Raw genomic sequence first — 7,285 nt, 5'->3', positions numbered from 1 at the left:
TTTGGGTTGTTTCCACTCTCCGCTACTGTGGATAGGGCAGCAGTGGTAATTGCTGAGCAGGTATCTGTAGAGTAGGATGTTGAGCCATTTTGGTATATGCCAAGGAGTAGAATAGCTGAGTCAGATGGTAAATTTACTTGTAGCTCTTTGAAGATTTTCTGTGTTGATTTCAGGCATGGTTGTGCCAGTCTGCAATCCCACCAGTGAATAAGGGCTTCCTCTTCTCCATAACCTTGACAATACTCGATGACAGGTTTTTAGTTTTGTTGTTGTTTTTGATCTTAGTCATTGTGACTGGGGTAAGGTGAAATCTCAAATTAGTTTTAGTTATTTTGGTTTTTTTTTTTTTTTTGGTTGAGAAGAGAAGTCTCTGTTTAGATTTTTTTTTTTTTTTTTTGCTTTTTTTTTTTTTTCTTTTTAAAAAGACAAGTTTCTTATAAATTTGAACTCCTACAGTTCTGGTTTTGACATTTACAGTATTTCTTACTATTTTATCTTCACTCCAAACTTGCTAAACAAAGTGTTACTCTCTGCATTCTCAAAGTTTTGCTTTAAGGAAACACTTCATGACCACATAAAACGCACACATACAGAACGTTTTTTTTAAAAAAAATATTTACAAAAGTCTGTCTAGCCATTTGGATTTTGTTTCTTTGCCCATACTGAGATCAACAAAAAAGCTAACTAGTCAGCAAGATTTCACTTCAGCAGTGCAAAGAAAGGCATCCACCAAACTCCACTAAACAAACTGATACATGTGCTCAGCAAAACTCATCAAAGAGTCATGTAAAAAAATAAACATGCAGTGGATCATAACTAGACTGGTTTTCGCTGCACAACTTTTCCTCAGGGGATAATATTACCTATTTCACAGAAAAAAAAAAAACCTGGAATATGCATCCAGGCCTTTGCACATGAAGAAAATGCCCTTCAAAAAATTCATCATAAGGTGAGAGAGAGAGAGGGAGAGGTAGAGAGAGAGAGAGAGAAAGAGAGGGAGAGGGAGAGGGAGATGGGAGAGGAGATGGGAGACAGGGAGGGAAACACCATTTGGCCCATAAAAATGCAAGTATATTGTGTATTTATAGTATATACACATTTACAGATATATTGCAGTTTAGACTGTCCGTATAGTCATTAGGCAGATGGAGTGGCTCAGTGAGATGCAAATGTTCTAAGGATAGGAAGTTATTGCTAACAGGCTACACACTGCTGAGATGGAAGCCACAGTGACACAGGATGTGAAGCTGCCATAGTGCCGGGGTTAACAGCAGGCGGCAGATGGACAACGTGCCATCAAATTCGGAAGCATGAGCAGAACACTACTTAAGAAGACGGGGGAAAGGCCGATGCACCGTCCCTTACATCTTTGCTTATTTTAAATAAAAGTCCTGTTCACCACAAGTTAAGCGAGGGCTGACAAGCTCAGCGGCGAGATGGAGAGAGGAGAGTACGGCATGCACTCACAGCTGGCCTAGGCTATCGTCATACAGACCGGATACAAAATCAATGTACACAAGCCAGACCACTGCATTAAAAAAGGAAAACAAAGCAAACAAGAACCAACACACACACAGTAGACTTAGCTTGATACTGACTGAAGAGTAACCCTCATTGTGCCCTCTCCTAATTCTCTGCTTTTATTTGCCAATACCTAGAATATTTTTACTCACTTAAAAAAGATATTAAATACTTTGTATCCTGAAATTACATTCTTATTAACAATACAGACATACTGGGTAAGAACATAGCTCCTGTGTGAACTGTGTCTGAAATGCATTTCCTTACAGCTATAAACATCTACTTACGCTTATACAAGGTCACCCCCCTGGAGAGAAGCGGAGGAAAGGAGGGGGCAGGCTGGGCAAGGAGCAGGGAGAAAAGATTCAGCTCTCCTAATTACAGCACACTGATTAATATGGTTCAAGACAGAAGAATGACAGTTGTTCCAAAAGATGCCTTCAATTCATGGTTACCATTAAAAAAAAAATTCTCACAGATTTATATAGATACTAGACTCCGGCTCTTTTATTATTAAAGTTTTCCATTTGTTTTTGCAAGGCCTAGCTACTGTATTACATCTTCTAACTTCTGTTTGCTCTGCAACAGCTACCTAAGGTAGGCATAAAGCATGAAAAAAGTTTCTCAGTCAGCGCCTTCACGAACAACACCATCTGCTTCACGTGGGGAGGCCAGGACCTGTCCCCTTCTCCTCTCACAGGCCTGTCCCCTTCTCTCACAGGGCTGTCCCCTTCTCCTCTCACAGGCCTGTCCCCTTCTCTCACAGGGCTGTCCCCTTCTCCTCTCACAGGGCTGTCCATCCTGCCCGTGCAGGTCTCAGCATGAGTAACTCAGGTAAGAAACTTTCCCTACTAAAGGATACTGTCAGTTTCTGCTACAGAGCAGTCATGAACGTGTGTGTGTGTGTGTGTGTGTGTGTGTGTGTGTGTGTGTGAGTGTATGTATATATGTTTAAAAAAATAAACAACAATAACAACAAAAACAAACCCCACTTCCTAGAACCAATCGTCTTGATTTCTCTACTTCCACAGAAGATACTATTTGGCCAAGACTGCAGACGTGTTTTGTTTTTGTTTTTGTTTTCACAGATGCAAGTGCCATGCACATAAATTAAAGAGCAGATATCAAAACACACAAGTGACAAACCACTGAGGGGAGGTCCTTGAAAGCGTTTCTGTCAACATAATTTAGAACACTTCCATCTGTTCTGTGTGTGATCAGTCACAAAACTTACAGTCTAGGATCTCCTCAGCCATCCCTCCACAGCGCAGCCTGTAGCGACCGGTTCTCCAGCTTGTAGTAGGGACCCGTAAAGCCGACAAGAAATTGTATCTTGTTATGGATTCACGGATGAACCAAGCCACAGCATAATCAAGTTTTTGAAAAACACAGTGTGTCACCCTGGACACCCCTGAGTTGAATGTAGTCAAATATAAACCATGCCGGGCAGCGTCACATGAAGAAAACCATGATATCCCATCTGAAGACATGGTGGGCTGCACACACAATAATTAAGCATTCTGAAATTGGCTCACAAATTATTGTAGCAGGAAGCATGTTAATTCTCAGTTTGGTCCACCCGATCATTCTGGATTGAAACTGAGAAACTGAGTGTGAACCGGAGTTTTGCATGGCGACTTAAGTAGACATTGAAAACCTCCAACCTCAGTTGGCTATGGCTTTGGCCATAAAGTAATCAACCGCAATATACTGAGCAAAGGCTACAAGGCCTCCTGCCTGATCTAGCACGTCCTTCCTCATCAAACACGACATTCCCGTCACACGTTTGGAGCCAGTTACATTGGCAGCGATATAGGATCTTGGGTGTGAAGTTCCAAAATATGCCTGCTCTAAGGTGGCAGCAAAGCCTTGTCTGTCTGCTACATATGGCAGCCCATGGACCAGCCCCAGTTTCTCTGTCATCTGGTTGATCATGTCAGTTAATGTCTGGAATGACTCGTATTCCACTATCACAAATCCATATGAGATCATACTTTGCAACTTCATATGCTGGCATCAAATTATTAGTTTTAGGATTAATGCCAACCTTTTTGCCAACTATAAATAATCTAGCATCAACATTTGGGTATTTTCCAAGCAGTTTCTTACATACATCAATGGCTGGATCATCGTGATCTTGTACACAGAGGAACACTTCATATTTGGGATAATCCAGTTCAAAAAATGTCTCCAAATTGTTGATTAGGTTAGGGTCCACCCTCTTTAAAGGTTTCAGAAGAGAGACACCAGGGAGCTTGCTATATGGCTGTTTGTCTGTTGCCTTCTTGTTGAGGTGTAACCGGGTATAAATGATGGACATGAAATGCATCAGCCACAGCACCACAAAGAGCACGAAGCCGAACAAGGCCATTCCCTCCTGGGCCAGGTCCAGCAGCGCCATCCCCCGGCCCACCGGCCGGACAGCGCTGCTGCGGGAGGAGGACAGGGGTGGGGTGGGGAGAGGTAGAGTCAGAAAGGATGGGCCGGCGGGGCAGCGGGCATGCGGATGGAAGGCTTTTTTGCTTATTTTATTTTATTTTATTTTTGTTGTTTTATTTTTTCCTCTTACGGAAAATAGATTTTTCTCACATAAGGAAAATAAAAAATTCCCCCTGATTATAGTTTTTTTCTCCCACAGTTCCTCCAAGTTCGCCTCCTATCCAGATCTACTCTCTTTCTGTTTCTCATTATTAAACAAACACGATTTTTAAGGAGTAGTAATAAGATATGACAAAATAAAATATAGTAAGAGTAATACAAGAGTAATAAAAGCATCATATTGACGTTGGACAGGACACACAGAAGAAAAAGAGCCCAAGAGAAGAAGGCACAAGAATCAGAGACCCACTCATTGTATATTCAGGAATCTCACAAAAACAGGAAACTGGGGCTGGAGAGATGGCTCAGTGGGTAAGAGCACTGACGGCTCTTCCAGAGGTTCTGAGTTCAAATCCCAGCAACCACATGGTGACTCACAACCATGTGTAATGGGATCTGATGCCCTCTTCTGGTGTGTCTGAAGACAGCTACTGTGAACTTATATATAATAAGTAAATAAATCTTTAAAAAAAAAAAAAAGAAGCAAAAAACCACGAACTGGACGAAACTGGAAGCCATAATATATGAGCAGAGTACCTGGGGACAAGCCCATGCTGGCTATGAATGCTGCCCATGCTGCCTCAGTCTTCCTGAGTTCATGTTTGGTTGTGTTGATTTAGAAGACTTGTTTGCTTGCATTGTAAGACTCACATTGTGTCTTATCTATTTGAGGCTCCCATGAATGAGATGAGAGATTGGGAATCGATGCAAAAAGCAAGAAGTTTATTCATCCAGTGCACTGGGGTGGACTACATCCAGAGGAGAGGCGACCCTGAAAGGCTGTTACAAGCAGTTTTTATAATTTTTAGGAGTACAGGTTACATCAGCAAAGTTATAATTTAAATCCACTGGCTAAGCATATTAACCTTTAAACCTATTGGTTAATAAGCATATGTCAGGGCCCTAACTGGGACTCTCTAGAGGGTCAGATGGTTATCAGTCAGCACATTTTATGATTCTCCTGAGAACTGTTTACTCAAGGGAGTCCCTTAGGCCAAGACAGGGTGGGCTGTGCTGGGCCATTGTTTCCATGTGGGTGGGGTAGAGAATTCCTCACAAGGCCATTTCTTAACTAAACCATTTCTTTCCTTAACTTCTTTAAAAATAAGTGTTTTTTTTTTTTTTTTGTATATTCTGGATAGTCATCCTCTGTCAGAGGATTTGCAAAGGCAGTTTCTCTCCATGTTGCAAACTTCTTCATGCAGTTGACTGTTTCCTTAGCCTTACAGAAGTTTGTAAGTTATGAGCCCACGTGTCAGTTGTTTAATTCCTTTGCTAGTAGAGTCCTTTTTTTTTTTTTTTTTTTTTTGTCTTCAAAACAAGATTTATTTTTTTTTTTAACATGAAAATACATGGAAAATACATTGGTCTCTTATCTGTTACAAATAAGACTCAAATTATTAATCATAACAAGAAGTGTTTCTTGAGATATTTCCATAGTAGAGTCCTTTTGATACAGTTTTTAGAAGAAATCTGAGATAAGCCCTCAAAATAATAAGCCCTCAAAAAAAAAAAAAGATCAGCTTTGTTTTCTTTGCCAGTTAAGAAATTAAAAAAAAAACTGAAGCATAACAGGTAGCAGCAGAGAAATCTCAAAACACCACAGAGAATCAGCAATTGAGAAAGAAGTTTACTGGGTGGGCAAACATATGTGACAGGCACACAGAAGGTGTAAGGTATCAGAGCTTCCCTCCCCCATTTTAGGGCTGGTTAGTTTGAAGGACTTGAGCTTGTTGAACCAGACTGTCTGCAGGGGACCTGCTGGAGGGAGACTAAAGCCTGCAAGGCCTTTGTTTTAAGCTGACAGGTGTTATCTCATCTCAGCAGGGCCAGGAAGAAGCTGGCTATTGGATATTCCCCTCCTTTCTTAATTAGTGATGAACTCTCTGATGAACACCTACTAGGAAGGGTGTCTTAACTCCCAGTCTTTCATTTTCCTAAACCTATTGTTGGCATTTCTTCTATGCTCTGCCCCACAGTTACCTGGCAACAGCCAGCTATGCATGACTGGTATAAAAGGGGCTGTTTGCCCCTTCTCACTCTTATTCTTTTAGTCTTGCTCTCTTCCCCATTCTTTCTCCCCATTCTTCTCCCCATCTCTCCCCACATGTTCATGTCTGGCCTCTACTCCTCTATTTTCTCTCTCTCTCTCTGCCTTTCTCTGTCTCTGCTCCCTCAAGTCCCCTCCCCATCCCCCAAATAATCTCTATTCCATCCTACATTTGTTTTACGGCTGGTACCTCAGGGGAAAGGGATGCCTCAGCATGGGCCCTCAGAGGCACCCCCTTCCACAGCACCATACCAGGACTCTACCAAAGGTATCCCTGGCTTCCTTTTCCTTTTCATAAAACATAACACCTATACCTTGTAAGGTATATGGTTTTTGTTCATTTGTTTGTTTTTTAGGTACAGATGTTATTCTTATTTCTAATTTATTCACCTTATGTCCTGCGCACTGCCTCCACTCCTGGTTTTCTCCTCCCACAATCCTTCCTCTATCCTGTAATGGTCTAAAACAATTGCTGAAGGAAGACCTCAGACTCAGATAGGATGCCAAAATAAGATCACTTATTCTGCACATACAACTAGCATTAGGGAGTCAACCATTCTTTGAAATGGTGACCCCAGACAAAGGCACACAGACCTTCTTGAACCATGGGAACTCTCCAGAAGGATTAGGTAATTTAAATTTTACTGGTGGATGCTGGGGGGGGGGGAGTCACAGGTGGTCAGTGTGTAAAAACCCAACCAACCTCAATTTTGATAAAACTCCATTTTGTGTGAGACCAGAGGATAAACTCCAATTCCAGGAAGAAAACCGTACCTGAGCAAACATCGTATGACACCTCATCCCCCTTCAGCAACATCGAGGCTACAATAGCAGGACCAAGGTACATATAGTAAACCTAAACATCCTGGAGAGAATAGATAACCTCACTATCCTGTTTGTCAGGTGGTTCTATCCTTATGTCCTGTTCCTGTAAATTATGCCAGAATGCAGTTTTTAAAATATTCACTTGCTGACCTATATGGAAATTTCTAAGTTTGCTGAATCACAATAAAAATACTGAACCCCTAGGCTCAGCGGTGTTACTTTGACTTGATTCAGTGGTGAGAGTCTGAGAGAACTTGCTAGCAAGCTCATAATAAATACCCTATGTGTTTT

General features: G+C 41.5%; 1 pseudogene across 1 annotated transcript; it reads right to left on the bottom strand.

Moving 5' to 3' along the window:
* Nucleotides 1-2,738: 2,738 nt before the first annotated feature.
* Nucleotides 2,739-3,922, bottom strand: LOC308422945 (ceramide glucosyltransferase-like; annotated as a pseudogene). The gene has a single exon. The product of its transcript is annotated as a ceramide glucosyltransferase-like (transcript).
* Between the last annotated feature and the right edge of the window lie 3,363 nt (nt 3,923-7,285).

This window comes from Micromys minutus (assembly GCF_963924665.1).
Source record: "Micromys minutus genome assembly, chromosome: 7".
NCBI lineage: Eukaryota > Metazoa > Chordata > Mammalia > Rodentia > Muridae > Micromys > Micromys minutus.
Note: the sequence above shows the minus strand (reverse complement) of the source record. Positions and strands in the feature narration are given on the sequence as shown.